Source organism: Arachis ipaensis, chromosome B1 (genome assembly GCF_059453495.1).
Source record: "Arachis ipaensis isolate K30076 ecotype BB chromosome B1, ASM5945349v1, whole genome shotgun sequence".
Classification (NCBI taxonomy): Eukaryota; Viridiplantae; Streptophyta; class Magnoliopsida; order Fabales; family Fabaceae; genus Arachis; species Arachis ipaensis.
In genome coordinates, this window is record NC_142436.1 from 38594995 (window position 1) to 38619411 (window position 24417).

The window sequence follows — 24417 nt, forward strand, 5'->3', positions numbered from 1 at the left end:
AGAGGTGGTTGTCAGGCACATGTTCATAGGTGAGAATGATGATTAGTGTCACGGATCATCACATTCATCAAGTTGAAGAACGAATGAATATCTTAGAGAAGAAGTAGGCGTGAATTGAATAGAAGAACAATAGTACTTTGTATTAATTCATGAAGAACAGCAGAGCTCCACACCTTAATCTATGGTGTGTAGAAACTCTACCATTGAAAATACATAAGATAAAGGTCTAGGCATGGCCAAATGGCCAGCCTTCAAACGTGTCTAAGATAGCATAAGACTTATCAAAGATGAAAATACAATAGCAAAAGGTCCTATTTATAGAAAACTAGTAGCCTAGGGTTACAGAAATAGGTAATTAATGCAGAAATCTTCGTCCGGGCCCACTTGGTGTGTGCTTGGGCTGAGCATTGAAGCTTCCATGTGTAGAGACTTTTCTTGGAGTTAAACGCCAGCTTTTGTGCCAATTTTGGAGTTAAACGCCAGAATTCTTGAGCTGAATTGGAACGCCGGTTTGGGCCATCAAATCTCGGGCAAAGTATAGACTATTATATATTGCTGGAAAGCTCAGGATGTCTACTTTCCAATGCAATTGAGAGCGCGCTAATTGGGTTTCTGTAGCTCCAGAAAATTTACTTTGAGTGCAGGGAGGTCAGAATCCAACAGCATCTGCAGTCCTTTTTCAGCCTCTGAATCAGATTTTTGCTTAGGTCCCTCAATTTCAGCCAGAAAATACCTGAAATTACAGAAAAACACACAAACTCATAGTAAAGTCCAGAAGAGTGATTTTTATTTAAAAACTAATAAAAATATAATAAAAACTAATTAAAATATACTAAAAACACACTAAAAACAATGCCAAAAAGCGTATAAATTATCCGCTCATCACAACACCAAACTTAAATTGTTTCAGTCATAAAACTTTGAGTGGTTTTGATTAGATCAGAGACAATGGTTGCTAAATCAGAGTGGCTTTGCTTAGAATTCTCTGTCTGTTGCTGAGAAGATGATGGAAAAGGCTTGCTATTGCTAAACCTGTTTCTTCTACCATTATTGTTGTTGAAACCTTGTTGGGGTCTCTGTTGATCCTTCCATGAGAGATTTGGATGATTTCTCCATGAAGGATTAAAGGTATTTCCATAGGGTTCTCCCATGTAATTCACCTCTTCCATTGCTGGGTTCTCAGGATCATAAGCTTCTTCTTCAGAGGAAGCTTCCTTAGTACTGCCTGTTGCTGCTTGCATTCCAGACAGACTCTGAGAAATCATATTGACTTGTTGGGTCAATATTTTATTCTGAGCCAATATGGCATTCAGAGTATCAATCTCAAGAACTCCTTTCTTCTGAGCTATCCCATTATTCACAGGATTCCTTTCAGAAGTGTACATGAATTGGTTATTTGGAACCATTTTAATTAGTTCCTGAGCTTCTGCAGGCATCTTTTTTAGATGAAGAGATCCTCCAGCAGAGCTATCCAATGACATCTTGGATAGTTCAAACAGATCATCATAGAAAATTCCCATGATGCTCCATTCAGAAAGCATGTCAGAAGGACACCTTCTGATCAATTGCTTGTATCTTTCCCATGCTTCATAGAGGGATTCTCCTTTCTTCTGTCTGAAGGTTTGGACTTCCACTCTAAGCTTGCTCAATTTTTGAGGTGGAAAGAACTTTGCCAAGAAGGCAATGACTAGCTTTTCCCAAGAGTTCAGGCTTTCTTTGGGTTGTGAATCCAACCATGTCCTAGCTCTGTCTCTTATAGCAAAAGGAAAAAGCATAAGTCTGTAGACTTCAGGGTCAACCCCATTGGTCTTGACAGTGTCACAGATTTGCAAGAATTCAGCTAAGAACTGATGAGGATCTTCCAATGGAAGTCCATAAAACTTACAATTCTGTTGCATTAAAGAAACTAATTGAGGCTTAAGCTCAAAGTTGTTTGCTCCAATGGCAGGGATTGAGATGCTTCTCCCATTGAAGTCGGGAGTAGGTGCAGTAAAGTCACCAAGCACCTTCCTTGCATTGTTGGCATTATTGTTTTCGGCTGCCATGGTTTTTTCTTCCTTGAAAAGCTCTGTTAGGCCCTCTAAAGAGAATTGTTCTTTAGCTTCTCTTAGCTTTCTCTTCAAGGTCCTTTCAGGTTCAGGATCAGCTTGAACAAGTATGCCTTTATCTTTGTTCCTGCTCATATGAAAGAGAAGAGAACAAGAAAGTATAGAATCCTCTATGTCACAGTATAGAGATTTCTTGAGGTGTCAGAGGAAAAGAAGAATAGAAGGAGGAGGTAGAGATGAGAGAATTCGAACTTATTAAAATAATAGGGTTCGAATTGCACCTTGAGGAGGAGTGTTAGTTCCTTAAATAGAAGGATGTGAAAAGAGGGGAAGAATTTTCGAAAATTAAAGTAAAAGATTTTGAAATAATTAAAAGAAAATTTTGAAAATTTGATTGATGATTTTCGAAAACTAAAATTGGGAAAGAAATTAAGTGATTTTTGAAAAAGATTTTGAAATTAGAAATCAAAAAGATATGATTGAGAGTTAATTTTGAAAAATATGTGATTGAGAAGATATGATTGAGAAGATATGATTCAAGAACAAATTAAAAAGAGAAAGTTTTAAAATTAAAGTTGATTACTTGACTAACAAGAAATTAAAAGATATGATTCTTAAAATTTAAAGTTTGATCCTTTCTTAATAGGCAAGTAATAACTTGAAAATTTTTGAAGTAAATCATTAATTTTAGCAAGGATTTTCGAAAATAGTAATAAATAAAAAAAATGGAAAGAAATTGATTTTGAAGAGATATGATTGAAAAGATATGATTTGAAAAAGATTTGATTTTTGAAAAATTATAAAGATTTGAAAAAAATTTGAATTAAAAACAAAATCTTCCCTTTAGTGTCATCCTGGCATTAAACGCCCAGAATGGTGCCATTCTGGCATTAAAAAGATATGTTTTGAATGCCCAGCTTTTTCTGTTTGATTCCTCTGCTGAATATTTTAAATCTTCAATTCTCTGTATTGACTTGAAAAGACACAATTTTAAAGATCAGAGCAATGAAATCATCAAGAACAACTTCAAGATCAATGAAGAACATAATGCATATATTCGAAAAATGAAAGAAGAATAAAAACATGCAATTGACACCAAACTTAAGAATTGATACTAGACTCAAACAAGAAACATAAAATATTTTTGGTTTTTATGGTTTTATAAATTTTTTTGTGATTTTCGAAACTTATATGGAAAAGAAAATAAAGAGATTCAAAACTTTTAATAAGAATTCCAGGAATCATGCAATGTTAGTCTAAAGCTTCAGTCTAAAAAGATTAGACATGTTTGGCCAAGCTTCAGCAGGACATTACATTCAGCAGCTAAATTGATGAGAATCAATCAGCTTTTATGATGATAAGAAAATCACCTTGAAACTCTAGAATTCATTCTTAAAAATTCTGAAAAGTACCTAATCTAAGCAACAAGATGAACCGTCAGTTGTCCAAACTCGAACAATCCCCGGTAACGGCGCCAAAAACTTGGTGCACAAAATTGTGATCATCAACAATGGCGCCAAAGGACTTGGAGCTCTTAAACGTGAATCACACTTTGTCACAATTCCGCACAACTAATCAGCAAGTGCACTGGGTCGTCCAAGTAATAAACCTTACGTGAGTAAGGGTCGATCCCACGGAGACTGTCGGCTTGAAGCAAGCTATGGTCACCTTGTAAATCTCAGTCAGGCGAATTCAGATGGTGATGGAGAATTAATAATTAAAAGATGAATAAAACATAAAATAAAGATAGAGATACTTATGTAATTCTTTGGTTGGAATTTCAGATCAGCGTATGAAGATGCTTTGTTCCTCCTGAACCTCTGCTTTCCTATTGCCTTCTTCCAATCATTCATACTCCTTTCTATGGCAAGCTTTATGTTGGGCATCACCGTTGTCAATGGCTACTTCCCGTCCTCTCAGTGAAAACGTTCAAAATCCGCTGTCACCGCATGGCTAATCATCTGTCGGTTCTCGATCATGTCGGAATAGGATCCATTGATCCTTTTGCGTCTGTCACACACCCCACAATCGCGAGTTTGAAGCTCGTCACAGTCATCCCTTCCCAGATCCTACTCAGAATACCACAGACAAGGTTTAGACGTTCCGGATCTCAGGAATGGCCGCCAATAATTCTAGCCTATACCACGAAGGTTCCAATCTTAGATTAGAAACCCAAGAGATACGCATTCAAGCCATTACTAGTAGAACAGAGGTGGTTGTCAAGCACATGTTCATAGGTGAGAATGATGATGAGTTTCACGGATCATCACATTCATCAAGTTGAAGAACGAATGAATATCTTAGAGAAGAAGTAGGCGTGAATTGAATAGAAGAACAATAGTACTTTGTATTAATTCATGAAGAACAACGGAGCTCCACATCTTAATCTATGGTGTGTAGAAACTCCACCGTTGAAAATACATAAGAACAAGGTCTAGGCATGGCCGAATGGCCAGCCTTCAAACGTGTCTAAAATAGCATAAGACTTATCAAAGATGAAAATACAATAGCAAAAGGTCCTATTTATAGAAAACTAGTAGCCTAGGGTTACAGAAATAGGTAATTAATGCAGAAATCTTCTTCCGGGCCCACTTGGTGTGTGCTTGGGCTGAGCATTGAAGCTTCCATGTGTAGAGACTTTTCTTGGAGTTAAACACCAGCTTTTTTGCCAGTTTGGGCGTTTAACTCCAGCTTTTGTGCTAGTTTTGGAGTTAAACACCAGAATTCTTGAGCTGACTTAGAACGCCGGTTTGGGCCATCAAATCTCAGGTAAAGTATGGACTACTATATATTTCTAGAAAGCCCAGGATGTCTACTTTTCAACGCAATTGAGAGCGCACCAATTGGGCCTCTGTAGCTCCAGAAAATTCCCTTTGAGTGCAGGGAGGTCAGAATCCAACAGCATCTGCAGTCCTTTTTCAGCCTCTGAATCAGATTTTTGCTCAGGTCCCTCAATTTCAGCCAGAAAATACCTGAAATTACAGAAAAGCATACAAACTCATAGTAAAGTCCAGAAGAGTGATTTTTATTTAAAAACTAATAAAAATATAATAAAAACTAATTAAAATATACTAAAAACATACTAAAAACAATGCCAAAAAGCGTATAAATTATCCGCTCATCAACCTTCTTTTGGTGGAGATCCTTGTATCTTGGGATTTTATTTTGGTTATTATATGCCTGTTTAGATACTGTGTTCTCCACTGTATATGTATTTTGTATCACCTCCTCTTAGAGGTTATTTTGTATATTGTCTTTTGGGTTGTCTTTTGGGAATTTCCTTACTATATATGTATGTATACTGTATGCTCGGACCGGTTATCTTCGTAAGCCAAGTCCCGAGTCTTGATATTTGTATTTTGGCACTCTTTTTATATTTCTTCGTTTTAACTCACTCCTTGTCTGTTCGTTTACGTTATCAATCGGAGTGTTGCGCTTTTGACTTAAAACGGTTTTGATTTACCCACTTTTCTTCAAAGGCTCCTAGTTATGATCATTTTTGCAATACTATACGTACTAAATTTTATTTTAGAGGTCGTAATACCTCGCCACCTCTGTTTTATGACTTAAGCATAAGACTCTGTGTGGTAGGGTGTTACAACCAGGGTGGTAATTTTCTGCATGATCCATTCATCTGAGGGACTACTAATGATTTAGTGGGAAGAGCAACTGTTACCTTCTCGTGACAAGCACGGAAGACGATGACCACAATGAGGGATAGCGGAAAAAGACCGACTGAGTAAGATGAGTGGTTATAGGCCGCGACAAAGCTCGTGACTGGAGATTGAGGTGCGGGCCTGGAGCAAGACGAACAGACAAATATCTCCAATGTAAATGACGGCGACAATCAGAAGCCCAGCGGAGGCGATCACGGTGGAGGAAACTAGGGTTTCCCTCTAAGGAGATGCTCGTTCTTCTCTGAGCAACTGAAGGGCTTACTAGGCTCGCTCCAGTGCCAGTTCATCTTCAAACCTTTCTTACATGTTTTTACCCGTGAATTAGAGAATCACTTACAACAACATTTTAAGCCGCAACTTGTTGGTATTTGTGTGAAACCTAAACAGCAAAATAAAACCAACAAAAAAGAATAATACTTGAAGCAATAAGCAAAAGAAAAGAACTCAATCGTTGAAAACTGAAGCCCATTAGTGTTAACTCCACTTTAGAATTCAATACTCATAATAGAAACAGCTTTCATATGGAGGAAGAACAAGAAGAAATAAGTTGACTTTTCCTACCACCAGGCACCTGACGTTTAGCAAATTCCATGCCGATCCACTTCTCCGAGAGCCACTTCTCAAATATTTGTTTCTTTTTGTGGCGGCACGTTGTTGAAGATATTTGTGCTTTCTCATCATGCTTCCTCCATATATGGCTCATCCCTGCTTCTCTGGATTTCTAAAATCTTCTGGTTGGTGGTATGAAGTGAAAACTGAGGAGGAAGAGGAGGATCATCAGAGTATGTGGCGGTGATGGCGGTAGTGAGGTGAAGAAAAACATTAAGATCCCTGAATTTCTTTTCTTTAGTTGCTCTTAAAATTTCAGTCACCAAAAGTAAAAGGAAAGAGAGGGAATCTGATTTTGAGAATGGATTTGGGAGGGAAAATCCCCGCTTCGGAGCCTCTGAAAGTAACACTGTTCTTTGCCATGCGATGTGTCGTTACCATGATGATTTTAAATTGGATGGGACACTACTCAAGTCTATTGTACTGACCTACTTAAATATTATATTAGCGGTTTAACATATTCAGTGGCTTTTTAAGAGATTAACTTTTCTAATTTTAATTTTAATCTTATAAATTGGATATAATAATTTAAACATTAAAAATAAAAAATGTATAAGTTATTTAATTTTTAGATTGTATAAAATTTATAAATTTAAATTAAATAAGATATTAAACAAATTTATTATGTTGTTATTATGTATAACAAAATCCAAATAAAGATTTATAAACATTATAAACAATTAACTATTTATAGACGTTATTAACTTTACTTATCTATTTTCAATAGTATTTAATTTGAAGTAGAGATAAAAATTCATATTCAAAATACTCTTTATATTCATACATAATTTCAATTGGTGAAAAATATTTTTTAAATTTTATATTTAATTTTTTAAACTCTTTATTTTTATTATTTTTTTAAAACATTAATTTACATTTTTGTAATATCCTTTCACCATATTAAACACTATTCTCTCTCTTACTATATACTATTCTCTGTACACATACCTGTTATTGACTATTAAATCACCTTGGCCTTCTTTCTGATTTTTTTCTTCTCCTGCTACCTTCTTTTCACCCGATCGTTATGAATTATCACCACGTATTATCATCGCAACTTTTACCCTTGTCTATTAATATAATCTACAACCATCTATTCTGTTAACTTTTATGAGTTATTGAAGATTTGCTAGAAGAATTAAAACACAAAACATTTAAAATTTTTGGCCAAATTATCAAAATTTGATGTTAGTAATCCCTATAAAACAATATCAAAATTTATTATTTCGAACTAAATTAATAAAAAACAGCACATAATGTAAGTTTTTTAACTAAAAATTTATATATTTAAGTCGTAGTCTAATATAGTACATTGAGACAAAAGGCAGTGACGGAGAAAAAATATCGGTAAAGATTTTCACAAAAATTATCGCGTTGCAAGTATAGTTCTAAACTAACAAATTATCCTCAGTCAATGTTTAAATTGTTTGTCACAAATACAAACCCAATAAAATAAACCGAAGTATTCAAATCTCGGGTCGTCTCTCAAGGAATTGCAGGGAAGTATGTTTAGTATTGGTTATGGGAAAGTATATTTTTGGGGTTTGAGTTTAACAAGCAAGGAATGTAAATAACAAGAAAATAACTAAGAACTAAGAAAAGTCCTAGCAAGGGTTGAGAATCGGAATTCTTATCCTCATTATCATTGTCAATTGTGATGGTAATTGCAAATTGCTCTAACTTAGTTAACCTCTAACAATTGAAGGAAAGTCAAGTGAGCAAATTAACTTGAGTTCACAAGTCCTAATCAAAGACTAGAGTTAGTGAAGCTCAAGCCAACTAGCAACTTTCAATTACCAAATAACAAGAGACTTTGACAATTCAAGAGTTTCTAAATTACTCAATCCAAGCTAAGAACGTAAAAAGCTAAATTAAAATCCACCCAAGCAATTTATCAAAGACTTGGTAGGCACAAAATAAAAGCACGATAAATTTAACAAGGGATATTAAATCTAAACAACTAATTGCAAGCATCAATGACTAACAATTAAATGGAGTAACAATGAACATGGAAAACATAAATTGCATTAAATGAAATCTAACGTAACAAGATCTCATAAACATAAAAATGGCGAAAAAGGGAAATTAACAAGAGAAGGAGATGAACTAAAGTGCTTAAACAAATAAAAGTAAAAGAAAACTAAATTAAAGGAAGATTGAACCTGAACCTAAGAATAAATTGAAAGAAGACACCCTAAAACCTAGAAAGAGGAAAGAGCCCCTCTCTCTAGAAACCTACATCTAAAACCTAAAATTGTGTGAATGAAAAGTGAATGATTGATTCCCCATTCCTGCTCCACTCTGCAGCCTCTAATCTTCACTTTCGGGCTTGAAACTGGGCCAAAAGCAACCCAAAAATAACCCCCAGTGTCTTCTATTTAATGCAGCATGTGACTCTCTATCACGCGTATGCGTCGTTGGACTTTTCACTGGCCACGCGTAGGCGTCAGCCACGCATGCGCGTCATCTGTCGAATGCACCAGTCATGTGTACGCATCATTCGCGCGTGCGCGTCACTACCATATTCTGAATTTCTCAACTTCTTGTGTTCCTTCCATTTTTGCATGCTTCTTTTCCATCCTCTAAGCCATTCCTGCCCTAGAAAATCTGAAATCACTTAACACACATATCACAGCATCGAATGGTAATAAGAAAGGATTAAAATTAGCAAATTTAAGGCCACAGAAGCATATTTTCAATCATAGCATAAAATTAGGAAGGAAAATATAAAACATGCGAATTATATGAATAAGTGTGAGAATAATGGATAAAATCCACTCAATTCAATACAAAATAAACCATAAAATAGTGGTTTATCAATCTCCCCACACTTAAACATTAGCATGTCCTCATGCTAAGCTCAATAGAAGCTATAAAAGAGGTGAAGAGGAATGGTAGAATTTATGAAATGCAACCTATCTATATGAATATAACTAAATGAAAAATGCTTTTACCTACTTTGTTAAAAATAAATCAAATTCTCCAAGAACAAACATGAACTGGATTCCACTAACTCAAATCAGAAAATGAAATACAAATAGACTTGCAAGAAGAAAGCTCGTGAAAGCCGAGAACAAAGAATCGAGCATCGAACCCTCATTGGAAGTGTATACACTCCAATCGCTCAGGTGTTTAAGGTTCAATTATCTCAATTCTCTACTAATCTTGCTTTCTAAGACTTGCTCTTCTCCTACCAATCAACAAACATTTAGTGCACAAACACACATATCAAGAGGTCTTTTCAAGGGTTGTAATGGGGTTAGGGTCAAGGTAGGATTGTATTTGGTCAAGTGGACTAAAATCTAAATCCTTGATTAACCTAAACTTCCCACCTAACTTTAGACAATCCATGTAATCAGAATATAAAATCTAACTATCCATTAACTATGTTTTACCTCATATTCATGCATCCAAACTTGAGTACAACTCATATGCATTGCTATCACCATTTACTTTGGGGCATTTTGTCCTCTTTTATTTATTTGCTCTTTTTCTTTTCTTTTTATCTTTTTATCTTTTTATTTTTTTCTTTTCTTTTATTTTTCTCAATGCATATGATTAAGATATTGAATGCAAGAATATGTGCTCAATATTCTTTTCACATTTTCACAAAAAAGTCTAGCATACTCAATTCCCAAACCAAATATTTCCAAACCCAACTTTCCCACACTTAAATCATGAACACTTTTACTAGTCTAAGCTAAACAAGGATTCAAATTAGGGTCATTTATTGTTTTTTGCTTAGAGTTAATGATGTGCTAAAGTAAAGAACAAGTGGGATAAAATAGGCTCAATCATTAGTTTGCAAAAGATAATGAAATGGTAGGGCCATATGAGTATGTGAGTTATAGTGAAACAAAGGCTTCAATAACGTAAGTGTATGCATACATCAAACAATGCAAATATAGAATTAAGCAAGACAAAGATCACAATTTTAGAGAGAATAACACACACCAAAATAAAACATTGGTTGATAAGATGCAACCAATCAAATAGGCTCAAAATCTCACTGGTTTTGTGTGTTTGAGCTCTAAAACCATGTTCCAAAATAAGTTTCTTCAAGCAAGTTCAATAAAAATTTTAATTTAAATTGGTGAAATGCTATAAAATAGTTTCTTAGAAAAGAATTCATCACTTCAACTAAGTAGTACATAAATGCAAGCAATTAACTACACATGCAATCTATTATGCAATGCAACAACTAATCGAACAAAGAAAAATAAGAATTGGTGTTGAAAAGAAAGTAACTAACCCACAGAAGTCGGTATCAACCTCCTCACACTTAAAGATTGCACCGTCCTCGGTGCATGCAAAGATATGCAAGTGGACGGGTGACTACAACAGATGCGCTTTCTCAAAAGATTGTGCGGAGAGACTTGTTGTGCCCCAGTTAGAAACTTTTCCTTTTCCCTCTTGGAGGCCAGCCTGAAAGGAGAGAAGAAAAAAGAAGAAGAAGAACCAACAAACAAAGATATGCAAATAAATAAAATATGGGTATGCTAATGCCAAGTAATAATGAGGTTCTCAACTACATGGTAGCTACAACATATGAGTAAGAAAACAATAGAAGCGAAGGGCATTTCAAGTAAATAGCAGACAAGTCGAGAAGCACCAAAACAATGCACGAAATAGTCAACAGTTAAGTAAGAAAATTCAACTCTAATGGAAAAATAGCAAATTTAGAAAAAGACATGAAAACAAGTACAAAATTAAAATGCAATGAATGAAAGTATGTAAATGCAATAAACAAAAGAGAATAAAAGAGAATAAGGATGAGAAGTTAAAGAAAGGAAGAAGAAAGTAAGAAGGGAACAAGAAAAGGAAGAAGAAAGGAAAGAGGAAAGAATAAGAAAGGAGAGAAGAAAGAAGAAGAATAGAAAATAGGACGGGACACGTAAGCGCCGCCCACGCGTACACGTGGGTTGCAGGATAAGGAAGTGACGCGTACGCGTCAGTGACGCGTACGTGTGGATGTGAATTGTGCTCCGCGCACAATACTCGCACAGTAGCAGCCCATCTCTCTGTTTGTAGTACTGGACAATCAAAATTTTGAATCGACGCGCACGCGTCGTCCACGCCTACGCGTGGATGGCAAAAAACGCAAAGGACGCATACGCGTCAGTGACGCGTACGCGTGGGGTTGGCTATACGCCTAGCACCCCACCAGCACGGCCCTGGCACAACTCTCTGTCTAGGCCACGCGCTCGCATCGTCCCAGCACCGTTTTTGCATGGTCCATTTTATGGGGTTCCACGCGTGCGCGTCGGCCATGCGCACGCGTGGTATTTTTTTTAAATTAACAGGCTACCAAAGTAATATCAAACATTAATAAACAAGTGAAATCATAATGTAAACCAAATAAACCTAACTAAAGATGAAAATTTAACTTATTACCAATATAAATAAAAGAGAAAATAGAAAGAATTTACCATGGTGGGGTGTCTCCCACCTAGCACTTTTAGTTAAAGTCCTTAAGTTGGACATTTGGTGAGCTCCTTGTCATGGTGGCTTGTGCTTGAACTCATCTTGAAACTTCCACCAACGCTTGGACTTCCAATAAGCTCCAACATTTTCAAATGATTTCACCAAGCCTTAATGAAGTTCTTCACAAGCGTTGAGCTCCCATAGTTGATTCTCTTGTTTGTCGGGATCCCAAATCTTGTTTCTACACTCGTCGTTAAGTGGATCATCATTGTTCTAATGGGTGGCAAGTAATCTGAATTCTCAATGAAATATCAAACTCTTCTCTTAGATCCAACCAATTGATCACTAGTCCAACCTTTGCATCTAGCTCTTGAAATCTCAACCTTGATGAGTCTTGATTTGCAACTCCAACCACTAAACATCTGTCTCTTACGCTTCATTCCACAAAGCCTCCTAAGTTGGCCAACTCTTTCAAGAATACCAAACTCAGTGGGATAGTAAAGTGAATAGAGAGAAGTTTTACCCACTCAAATGAAGTAGACGGCAACTGGTGCACGAAATTGTGATCATCAACAATAGCGCCAAAGGACTTGGAGCTCTTAAACGTGAATCACACTTTGTCACAATTCCGCACAACTAACCAGCAAGTGCACTATGTCGTCCAAGTAATAAACCTTACGTGAGTAAGGGTCGATCCCACGAAGATTGTCGGCTTGAAGCAAGCTATGGTCATCTTGTAAATCTCAGTCAGGCAGATTCAAATGGTTATGGAGTTTAAGGTGATGAAAATAAACATAAAATAAAGATAGAGATACTTATGTAATTCATTGGTGGATTTCAGATAAGCGTATGAAGATACTTTATTCCCCTTGAACCTTTGCTTTCCTATTGCCTTCTTCCAATCATTCATACTCCTTTCCATGGCAAGCTTTATGTTGGGCATCACCGTTGTCAATGGCTACATCCCGTCCTCTCAGTGAAAATGGTCCTGATGTTCTGTCACAACATCGGCTAATCAACTATTGGTTCTCGATCATGTCGGAATAAGATCCATTGATCCTTTTGCGTCTGTCACACGCCCCATAATCGCGAGTTTGAAGCTCGTCACAGTCATTCCTTCCCAGATCCTACTCGGAATACCACAGACAAGGTTTAGACTTTCCGGATCTCAGGAATGGCCGCCAATAATTCTAGCCTATACCACGAAGGTTCCAATCTTAGATTAGAAACCCAAGAGATACGCATTCAAGCCATTGCTAGTAGAACAGAGGTGGTTGTCAGGCACGTGTTCATAGGTGAGAAAGATGATGAGTGTCACAGATCATCACATTCATCAAGTTGAAGAATGAATGAATATCTTGGAGAAAAAATAGACTTGAGCTGAATAGAAAAACAATAGTACTTGTATTAATTCATGAAGAACAGCAGAGCTCCACACCTTAATCTATGGTGTGTAGAAACTCCACCGTTGAGAATACACAAGAACAAGGTCTAGGCATGGCCGAATGGCCAGCCTTCAAACGTGTCTAAGATAGCATAAGACTTATCATAGATTCAAAGTACAATAGTATGAGGTCCTATTTATAGAGAACTAGTAGCCTAGGGTTTACAGAAATCAGTAATTAATGCAGAAATCTTCTTCCGGACCCACTTGGTGTGTGCTTGGGCTGAGCATTGAAGCATTTTCGTGTAGAGACTTTTTTTGGAGTTAAACACCAGCTTTTGTGCCAGTTTGGGCGTTTAACTCCAGCTTTTGTGCCAGTTTTGGAGTTAAACGCCAGAATTCTTGAGCGGACTTGGAACGCCTGTTTGGGCCAACAAATCTTGGGAAAAGTATGGACTATTATATATTTCTGGAAAGCCCAGGATGTCTACTTTCCAATGCAATTAAGAGCGCACCAATTGGGATTCTATAGCTCTAGAAAATCCACTTTGAGTGCAGAGAGGTCAGAATCCAACAGCATCTGCAGTCCTTTTTCAGCCTCTGAATCAGATTTTTGCTCAGGTCCCTCAATTTCAGCCAGAAAATACCTGAAATCACAGAAAAACACACAAACTCATAGTAAAGTCCAGAAGAGTGATTTTTATTTAAAAACTAATAAAAACATAATAAAAACTAACTAAAATATACTAAAAATATACTAAAAACAATGCCAAAAAGCGTATAAATTATCCGCTCATCACAACACCAAACTTAAATTGTTGCTTGTCCCGAAGCAACTGAAAATCAAATAGGATAAAAAAGAAGAGAATATACAATGAATTCCAAAAACATCTATGAAGATTAGTATTAATTAGATGAGCGGGGCTTTTAGCTTTTTGCTTCTGAACAGTTTTGGCATCTCACTTTATCCCTTGAAGTTCAGAATGATTGGCATCTATAGGAACTCAGAATCCAGATAGTGTTACTGACTCTCCTAGTTAAGTATGTTGATTCTTGAACACAGCTACTTTATGAGTCTTGGCCGTGGCCCTAAGCACTTTGTTTTCCAGTATTACCACCGGATATATAAATGCCACAGACACATAACTGGGTGAACCTTTTCAGATTGTGACTCAGTTTTGCTAGAGTCCCCAATTAGAGGTGTCCAGGGTTCTTAAGCACACTCTTCTTTTTGCTTTGGACCTCGACTTTAACCGCTCAGTCTCAAGTTTTCACTTGACACCTTCACGCCACAAGCACATGGTTAGGGACAGCTTGGTTTAGCCGCTTAGGCCAGGATTTTATTCCTGTGGGCCCTCCTATCCACTGATGCTCAAAGCCTTGGATCCTTTTTATCACCCTTGCCTTTTGGTTTAAAGGGGTATTGGCTTTTTCTGCTTGCTTTTCTTTTTCTTTCTTCTTTCTTTTCTCTTTTTTTTCTCTTTTTTTTTCCTGCAAGCTTTTCACTGCTTTTTCTTGCTTCAAGAATCAATTTTATGATTTTTCAGATCATTAGATAAAATTTCTCCTTTTCCTTTCATTCTTTCAAGAGCCAACATTTTAACATTCATAAACAATCAAATTCAAAAATATGCACTGTTCAAGCATTCATTCAGAGAAACAATAGTATTGCCACCACATCAAGATAATCAAACTGTTTTAAAATTTGAAATTTATGCACTTCTTTTTCTTTTTCAATTAAAAACATTTTTCATTTAAGAAAGGTGATGGATTCATTTTCATAGCTTTAAGGCATAGACACTAATGATCATGTAATAAAGACACAAACATAGATAAACATAAAGCATAATTTTCGAAAAACAGGAAAATAAAGAACAAGGAAGTTAAAGAACGGGTCCACCTTAGTGATGGCGGCTTGTTCTTCCTCTTGAAGATCTTATGGAGTGCTTGAGTTCCTCAATGTCTCTTCCTTGCCTTTGTTTCTCCTCTCTCATGGTTCTTTGATCTTCTCTAATTTCATGGAGGAGGATGGAATGCTCTTGGTGCTCCACCCTTAGTTGTCCCATGTTGGAACTTAATTCTCCTATGGAGGTGTTGATTTGCTCCCAATAGTTTTGTGGAGGAAGATGCATCCCTTGAGGTATCTCAGGGATTTCATGATAAGGAATTTCCTCATGCTCTTGATGAGGTTCTCTTGTTTTCTCCATCCTTTTCTTAGTGATGGGTTTGTCCTCATCAACGAGAATGTCTCCCTCTATGTCAATTCCAACCGAATTGCAAAGGTGACAAATGAGATGAGGGAAGGCTAACCTTGCCAAAGGAGAGGACTTGTCCGCCACCTTGTAGAGTTCTTGGGATATAACCTCATGAACTTCCACTTCCTCTCCAATCATGATGATATGTATCATGATGGCCCGGTCTATAGTAGCTTCGGACCGGTTGCTAGTGGGAATGATTGAGTGTTGGATGAACTCCAACCATCCCCTAGCCACAGGCTTGAGGTCATGCCTTCTTAGTTGAACCGGCTTTCCTCTTGAATCTCTCTTCCATTGAGTGCCCTCTTCACATATGTCCATGAGGACTTGGTCCAACCTTTGATCAAAGTTGACCCTTCTAGTGTAGGGGTGTGCATCTCCTTGCATCATGGGCAAGTTGAATGCCAACCTTACATTTTCCGGACTAAAATCCAAGTATTTCTCTCGGACCATTGTAAGCCAATTCTTGGGGTCCGGGTTCACACTTTGATCATGGTTCTTGGTGATCCATGCATTGGCATAGAACTCATGAACCATTAAGATTCCGACTTGTTGAATGGGGTTGGTGAGAACTTCCCAACCTCTTATTCGGATCTCATGTCGGATCTCCGGATACTCATTCTTTTTGAGTTTGAAAGGAACCTCGGGGATCACTTTCTTCTTGGCCAAAACTTCATAGAAGTGGTCTTGATGCACCCTTGAGAGGAATCTCTCCATCTCTCATGACTCGGAGGTGGAAGCTTTTGCCTTCCCTTTCCTCTTTCTAGAGGTTTCTCCGGCTTTTGATGCCATAAATGGTTATGGAAAAACAAAAAGCTTTAGCTTTTACCACACCAAACTTAGAAGGTTGCTCATCCTCGAGCAAAAGAAGAAAGAAGAGAGTAGAAAAAGAAGAAATAGAGGAGATGGAGTGGGCTTTGTATTTCGGCCAAGGGGGAGAAGTGTTGTTTAGGTTGTGTAAAAATGAAGGAGTGAAGATGGGTTTATGTAGGAGTGAGAGGGGTGTGTATGGTTCGGCCATTATGGGTGGGTTTGGGAGAAAAAGTGGTTTGAATTTGGATGGTGAGGTAGGTGGGGTTTTATGAAGGATGGATATGAGTGGTGAAGAGAATGGTGGGATTTGATAGGTGAGGGGTTTTTGGGGAAGAGGTATTGAGGTGATTGGTGAATGGGTGAAGAAGAAAGAGAGAGGTGGGGTAGGTGGGGATCCTGTGGGGTCCACAGATCCTGAGGTGTCAAGGATATCTCATCCCTACACCAAGTGGCGTGCAAAACGCCTCTTTCTGCCAATCCTGGCATTAAACGCCAGGCTGCTGCCCATTTCTGGCATTTAACGCCAGCTTCTTTCCCATTCCTGGCGTTAAACGCTAGTTTGGTGCCCTTTTCTGGCATTGAACGCCCAGAATGGTGCCAGACTGGGCGTTTAACGCCCATTCTGCTACCTTTACTGGCGTTTAAACGCCAGTAACTGTCTCCTCCAGGGTGTTCTGTTTTTCTCTTTGTTTTTGCTTTTTCAATTGTTTTTGTGACTTCACATGATCATCAACCTATAGAAAACATAAAATAACAAAGGAAAATAGAAATTTAACATAGAATAGTAACGATTGGGTTGCCTCCCAACAAGCGCTTCTTTAATGTCAATAGCTTGACAGTGGGCTCTCATGGAGCCTCACAGATGTTCAGAGCAATGTTGGAACTTTCCAACACTAAACTTAGAGTTTGAATGTGGGGGTTCAACACCAAACTTAGAGTTTGGTTGTGGCCTCCCAACACCAAACTTAGAGTTTGACTGTGGGGGCTCTGTTTGACTCTGTATTGAGAGAAGCTCTTCATGCTTCCTCTCCATGGTTACAGAGGGATATCCTTGAGCTTTAAACACAAGGGAGTCTTTATTCACTTGAATGATCAATTCTCCTCTGTCAACATCAATCACAGCTTTTGTTGTGGCTAGGAAGGGTCTGCCAAGGATAATGGATTCATCCATACACTTCCCAGTTTCTAGGATTATGAAATCAGCAGGGATGTAATGGTCTTCAACTTTTACCAAGACATCCTCTACAAGTCCATAAGCCTGCTTCTTTGAATTGTCTGCCATCTCTAGTGAGATTCTTGCAGCTTGTACCTCAATGATCCCTAGTTTCTCTATTACAGAGAGAGGCATAAGGTTTATGCTTGACCCTAGGTCACACAGAGCCTTCTCAAAGGTCATGGTGCCTATGGTACAAGGGATTGAGAACTTTCCAGGGTCCTGTCTCTTTTGAGGTAATCTCTGCCTAGTCAAGTCATCTAGTTCTTTGATGAGCAATGGAGGTTCATTCTCCCAAGTCTCATTACCAAATAACTTGGCATTTAGCTTCATGATTGCTCCAAGGTACTTAGCAACTTGCTCTTCAGTAACATCTTCATCCTCTTCAAAGGAAGAATACTCATTAGAGCTTATGAAAGGCAGAAGTAAATTCAATGGAATCTCTATGGTCTCAGAATGAGCCTCAGATTCCCATGGTTCTTCATTAGGGAACTCCATGGAGGTCAGTGGGCGTCCATTGAGGTCTTCCTCAGTGGGAACCACTGCCTCTTCCTCCTCTCCATGTTCGGCCATGTGAGATGTGGTTATGGCCTTGCACTCTCTTTTTGGATTCTCTTTTGTATTGCTTGGAAGAGTGCTAAGAGGGAGTTCAGTAATTTTCTTACTCAGCTGACCCACTTGTGCCTCCAAGTTTCTAATGGAGGATCTTGTTTCAGTCATGAAACTTTGAGTGGTCTTGATTAGATCAGAGACAATGGTTGCTAAGTCAGAGGGGCTCTGCTTAGAATTCTCTGTCTGTTGCTGAGAAGATGATGGAAAAGGCTCGCCATTGCCAAACCTGTTTCTTCCACCATTGTTGTTGTTGAAGCCTTGTTGAGGCCTCTGTTGGTCCTTCCATGAGAGATTTGGGTGATTTCTCCATGAAGGATTATAGGTATTTCCATAGGGTTCTCCCATGTAATTCACCTCTTCCATTGCAGGGTTCTCATGGTCATAAGCTTCTTCTTCAGAGGAAGCTTCCTTAGTACTGCCTGTTGCTGCTTGCATTTTAGACAGACTCTGAGAAATCATATTGACTTGTTGGGTCAATATTTTATTCTGAGCCAATATGGCTTTCCGAGTATCAATCTCAAGAACTCCTTTCTTCTGAGTTGACCCATTATTCACAGGATTCCTTTCAGAAGTGTACATGAATTGATTATTTGCAACCATTTCAATGAGTTCTTGAGCTTCTGCAGGCATCTTCTTAAGATGAAGAGATCCTCCAGCAGAGCTATCCAATCACATCTTGGATAGTTCAGATAGACCATCATAGAAGATTCCTATGATGCTCCATTCTGAAAACATGTCAGTAGGACACCTTTTGATCAATTGCTTGTATCTCTCCCAAGCTTCATAGAGGGACTCACCATCCTTCTGTCTAAAGGTTTGGACTTCCACTCTAAGCTTACTCAATTTTTGAGGTGGAAAGAACTTTGCCAAGAAGGCATTCACTAGCTTTTCCCAAGAGTTCAGGCTTTCCTTAGGTTGTGAATCCAACCATGTTCTAGCTCTGTCTCTTACAGCAAAAGAAAAAAGCTTAAGTCTATAGACTTCAGGGTCAACCCCATTGGTCTTGACAGTGTCACAGATTTGCAGGAATTCAGCTAAGAACTGATGAGGATCTTCCAATGGAAGTCCATGAAACTTGCAATTCTGTTGCATTAGAGAAACTAATTGAGGCTTAAGCTCAAAGTTGTTTGCTCCAATGGTAGGGATAGAGATGCTTCTCCCATAGAAATCAGGAGTAGGTGCAGCAAAGTCACCACGCACCTTCCTTGCATTGTTGGCATTGTTGTTTTCGGCTGCCATGGTTTCTTCTTCTTTGAAGAGCTCTGTTAGGCCCTCTAAAGAGAATTGTTCTTTAGCTTTTCTTAGCTTTCTCTTCAAGGTCCTTTCAGGTTCAGGATCAGCTTGAACAAGTATGCCTTTATCTTTGTTCTTGCTCATATGAAAGAGAAGAGAACAAGAAAGTAGGGATTCCTCTATATCACAGTATAGAGATTCCTTGAGGTGTCAGAGAAAAATAAGAATAGAAGGAGGAGGTAGATGGAGGAGAATTCGAACATATAAAGAAGGAGGGAGTTCGAATTGTACCTTGAAGAGGAGTCTTAGTCCCTTAAATAGAAGGATGTGAGAAGAGGGGAAGAATTTTCGAAAATTAATTAAAAGATTTTAAAAAGAAATTTGAAAATTTGATTGAGATTTTCGAAAACTAAGATTGGGAAAGAAATAAAGTGATTTTTGAAAAAGATTTTGAAATTAGAAAAAGATATGATTGAAAAAATTAATTTTGAAAAAGATGTGATTGAAAAGATATGTTTGAAAAGATATGATTGAAAATTAATTTATAAAAAGAAAATTTTTAAAATTAAAGTTGATTACTTGACTATCAAGAAATTAAAAGATATGATTTTAAAATTTAAAGTTTGATCCTTTCTTAATAGGCAAGTAACAACTTGAAAATTTTGAAGTAAATCTTTAATTGAAGCAAGGATTTTTTAAAATGGTATAAAATGGAAAGAAATTGATTTTGAAAGAGATATGATTGAAAAGATATGATTTGAGAAAGATTTGATTTTGAAAAATTATGAAAACTTGAAAAAAATGTGAATTAAAAACAAAATCTTACCTCTAGTGTCATCCTGGCGTTAAACGCCCAGAATTGTGCCCATTCTGGCGTTTAACGCCCAAAACTCTACCTTTTTGGGCGTTAAATGCCCAGCCACCTAGCTGGCGTTTAAACGCCAGTTTTCCTTCTTCACTGGGCATTTTGAACACCCAGCTTTTTCTGTTTGATTCCTCTGCTGAATGTTCTGAATCTTCAATTCTCTGTATTATTGACTTGAAAAGACATAGTTTTGAAAAATATTTTTGAATTTTTGATGATGAGAAACAATAAAAATGCAACAAAGATCAAATAAACAATGCATGTAAGACACCAAACTTAAAAGTTTGTATACTAAGGATTATAACAATGTAAAAATGCATATGAAAAACAACAAAACACACTAAACAAGAGAATTTAAAGATCAGAGCAATGAAATCATCAAGAACAACTTGAAGATCAATGAAGAACAATATGTATAAATTCGATAAATGCAAGAAGAAGAAAGTCATGCAATTGACACTAAACTTAAAAATTGATACTAGACTCAAACAAGAAACATAAAATATTTTTTATTTTTATGGTTTTATAAAAAATTTTCTTTTGTGATTTTCGAAACTTATATAGAAAAGAAAATAAAGAGAATCAAAACTTTTAATGAAAATTCCAGGAATCATGTAATGTTAGTCTAAAGCTTCAGTCTAAAAAGATTAGACATGTTTGGCCAAGCTTCAGCAGGACATTACATTCAATAGCTAAATTGATGAGAATCAATCAGCTTTTGTGATGATAAGAACATCACCTTGAAACTATAGAATTCATTCTTAAAAATTTTGAAAAAAATACCTAATCTAAGCAACAAGATGAACCGTCAGTTGTCCAAACTCGAACAATCCCCGGCAACGGCACCAAAAACTTGGTGCACGAAATTGTGATCATCAACAATGGCGCCAAAGGACTTGGAGCTCTTAAACGTGAATCACACTTTGTCACAATTCCGCACAACTAACCAGCAAGTGCACTGGGTCGTCCAAGTAATAAACCTTACGTGAGTAAGGGTCGATCCCACGGAGATTGTCGGCTTGAAGCAAGCTATGGTCATCTTGTAAATCTCAGTCAGGCGGATTCAAATGGTTATGGAGTTTAAGGTGATGAAAATAAACATAAAATAAAGATAGAGATACTTATGTAATTCATTGGTGGATTTCATATAAGCGTATGAAAATGCTTTGTTCCCCTTGAACCTCTGCTTTCCTATTGCCTTCTTCCAATCATTCATACTCCTTTCCATGGCAAGCTTTATGTTGGGCATCACCGTTGTCAATGGCTACATCCCGTCCTCTCAGTGAAAATGGTCCTGATGTTCTGTCACAACATCGGCTAATCAGCTGTCGGTTCTCGATCATGTCGGAATAGGATCCATTGATCCTTTTGCGTCTGTCACACGCCCCACAATCGCGAGTTTGAAGCTCGTCACAGTCATCCCTTCCCAGATCTTACTCGGAAAACCACAGACAAGGTTTAGACTTTCCGGATCTTAGGAATGGCCGCCAATAATTGTAGCCTATACCACGAAGGTTCCAATCTTAGATTAGAAACCCAAGAGATACGCATTCAAGCGATTGCTAGTAGAACAGAGGTGGTTGTCAGGCACGTGTTCATAGGTGAGAATGATGATGAGTGTCACGGATCATCACATTCATCAAGTTAAAGAACGAATGAATATCTTAGAGAAGAAATAGACTTGAGTTGAATAGAAAAACAATAGTACTTGTATTAATTCATGAAGAACAGCAGAGCTCCACACCTTAATCTATAGTGTGTAGAAACTCCACCGTTGAGAATACATAAGAACAAGGTCTAGGCATGGCTGAATGGCCAGCCTTCAAACGTGTCTAAGATAGCATAAGACTTATCAAATATTCAAAGTACAATAGTATGAGGTCCTATTTATAGAGAACTAGTAGCCTAGGGTTTACAGAAATCAGTAATTAATGCAGAAATCTTCTTCCGGGCCCACTTGGTGTGTGCTTGGGCTGAACATTGAAGCATTTTCGTGTAGAGACTTTTCTTGGAGTTAAACGCCAGCTTTTGTGCCAGTTTGGGCGTTTAACTCCAGCTTTTGTGCCAGTTTTGGAGTTAAACGCCAGAATTCTTGAGCTGACTTGGAATGCCTGTTTGGGCCATCAAATCTCGGGCAAAGTATGGACTATTATATATTGCTGGAAAGCCCAGGATGTCTACTTTCCAACGCAATTAAAAGTGCATCAATTGCGTATCTGTAGCTCCAGAAAATCCACTTTGAGTGCAGGGAGGTCAGAATCTAACAGCATCTGCAGTCCTTTTTCACCCTCTGAATCAGATTTTTGCTCAGGTCCCTCAATTTCTGCCAGAAAATACCTGAAATCACAGAAAAACACACAAACTCATAGTAAAATCTAGAAGAGTGATTTTTATTTAAAAACTAATAAAAACATAATAAAAACTAACTAAAATATACTAAAAACATACTAAAAACAATGCCAAAAAGCGTATAAATTATCCGCTCATCAGCAACCAAGGTAGAGAAGTCTCCAACGATCTTGACAAAGCATATTCAACTCCCGTCCAACCTTTCTGAAGGACTTCTACCTTTTGAAAATATTCTTCACTTTCAAGCTCTTCTTCACCAAATTCATCCAACTCTTCTCTGTCACTCAAATCATAAATATGAGGTTGAGAGGAATCTACCTTAATGTCGCTTTCAATGTCATCGGGAGAAGGCTCTTCTAACTCAAGGGGTTCACTTGTGGATGCAAATTCATTACTAGGATGTCTTGATTTATGATCATCATCACCAAGAGAACTTGCCTCTTGATCTATTCCGTCCAATTCTTCATAGGGAATATGCCTTGGAGGTTGTGCACTAGCCTCCTCAACATCGATTTCAAGCTTCTTGGAGGAATACTCTGCAACTCTATCTTCCCATGGAGGTTCAGCATCTCCAAAGTCTTCAACCACTTCTTCCTCTTCAACAATTACGGCTTCATCCAATTGTTCCAATACAAAGCCACATTCCTCACTTTCCACCGGAGTTTCTAGTCTCTCCTTCATGTGACACTCTTCATTAGATTCTCCACACGTAGCCATGGGAGTACTTTGAGTGTTGAAGCACAGTGAAGTTAAATTATCTACTACCTCGGTCAAGGTAGCTATGAACTCTAGTGTCGTCCGATGCATCTCTCTTTGCCCTTGAAGAAGAACACCAAGGGTGTCATCCATTGGATACTAGAGTGGATATGAGGGTTCATCGGTAGGGAGAAGGGGTTCATAATAGGACGGAGGTTCATCATGATAAGGATGTGGTGGTTCAACACTCTCCATCTTTTTTCACTTGTTGTACAACACACTCCAGTCCTTTGTTCTCAATTTGAGATTTGTCAGCCATGAGAGCTTCGTGTGCTTTACGGCTTTCCTCTTGCTCCATTTGATGGATGGTTTCTTGAAGTCGATCTATTACTTCCTTAAAATGATCACGTGGCTCTTGTTCCGCTTGGCTAACATAATTAGGATCATATTGCTCTGGAATTGATGGATATGGACATTCCCCTATGGAGGGTTGTAGCGGAAAGAAAAATTCATCTTGTGGTTGAAAATTCACATACATTGGAGGTGGTGTGTATTGAGGTGGTGGTTCTTGGAAGTAACTGGGTTAGAATTGGAGTGGCTCTATGTATGGTTCATTTGGCTCATAAGGTGGTCGGTATGGGGGATAAGGATTAGGGTCATATGGAGGTGTTTGGTAGTAGGGGGCTTGTGAGTATGGTGGTTCAAAGCTATGTTGAAGAGGGGGTACATAGGTATATGGTAGTGGTTGTTGATTGTCATGAAGAGGTCCACCATAACCATTGTCTTGGTATGCATCATGGAATGGTTGTTCATAGTAAGTTGGTGGATGTTGTTGCCAAGAAGGTTGTCCATAAGCTTGAGGCTCATCCCACCTTTGATTGTCCCACCCATGATGCATGTTTCTCATTATAGCTTCCACTCCCTACAACATAGTTTGAACCAAACTCATAGCCAAAGGAGTGAGAATTCATAATGAATGGAGAAAATAAAAATAAAAACTAATAAGAAATAATGAAAATAAACTCCTAGAACAGAAACAACTAACAAAGAAACGAAAAGGCAAACATATTCACAATATATACAATAACCAATAATAAGGCACACATTTACAATTCCCCGGCAACGGCACCAAAAACTTAACGGAGGAAAAATGTCAATAAAGATTTTCACAAAAATTATCGTGTTGCAAGTATAGTTCTAAACTAACAAATTATCCTCGGTCAATGTTTAAATTGTTTG

At 37.7% G+C, this 24417-nt stretch overlaps 2 non-coding genes and 1 pseudogene across 2 annotated transcripts; 2 read left to right on the forward strand and 1 right to left on the reverse strand.

Moving 5' to 3' along the window:
- Window positions 1-1535: 1535 nt before the first annotated feature.
- LOC148576261 (small nucleolar RNA R71) lies at window positions 1536-1643 on the forward strand. Its single transcript, XR_015903711.1, has one exon. It is a non-coding gene; the product is annotated as a small nucleolar RNA R71 (small nucleolar RNA).
- Window positions 1644-6058: 4415 nt separating this feature from the next.
- Window positions 6059-24076, reverse strand: LOC148576262 (uncharacterized; annotated as a pseudogene).
- Window positions 18769-18872, forward strand: LOC148576263 (small nucleolar RNA R71). Its single transcript, XR_015902814.1, has one exon. It is a non-coding gene; the product is annotated as a small nucleolar RNA R71 (small nucleolar RNA).
- Window positions 24077-24417: the final 341 nt, after the last annotated feature.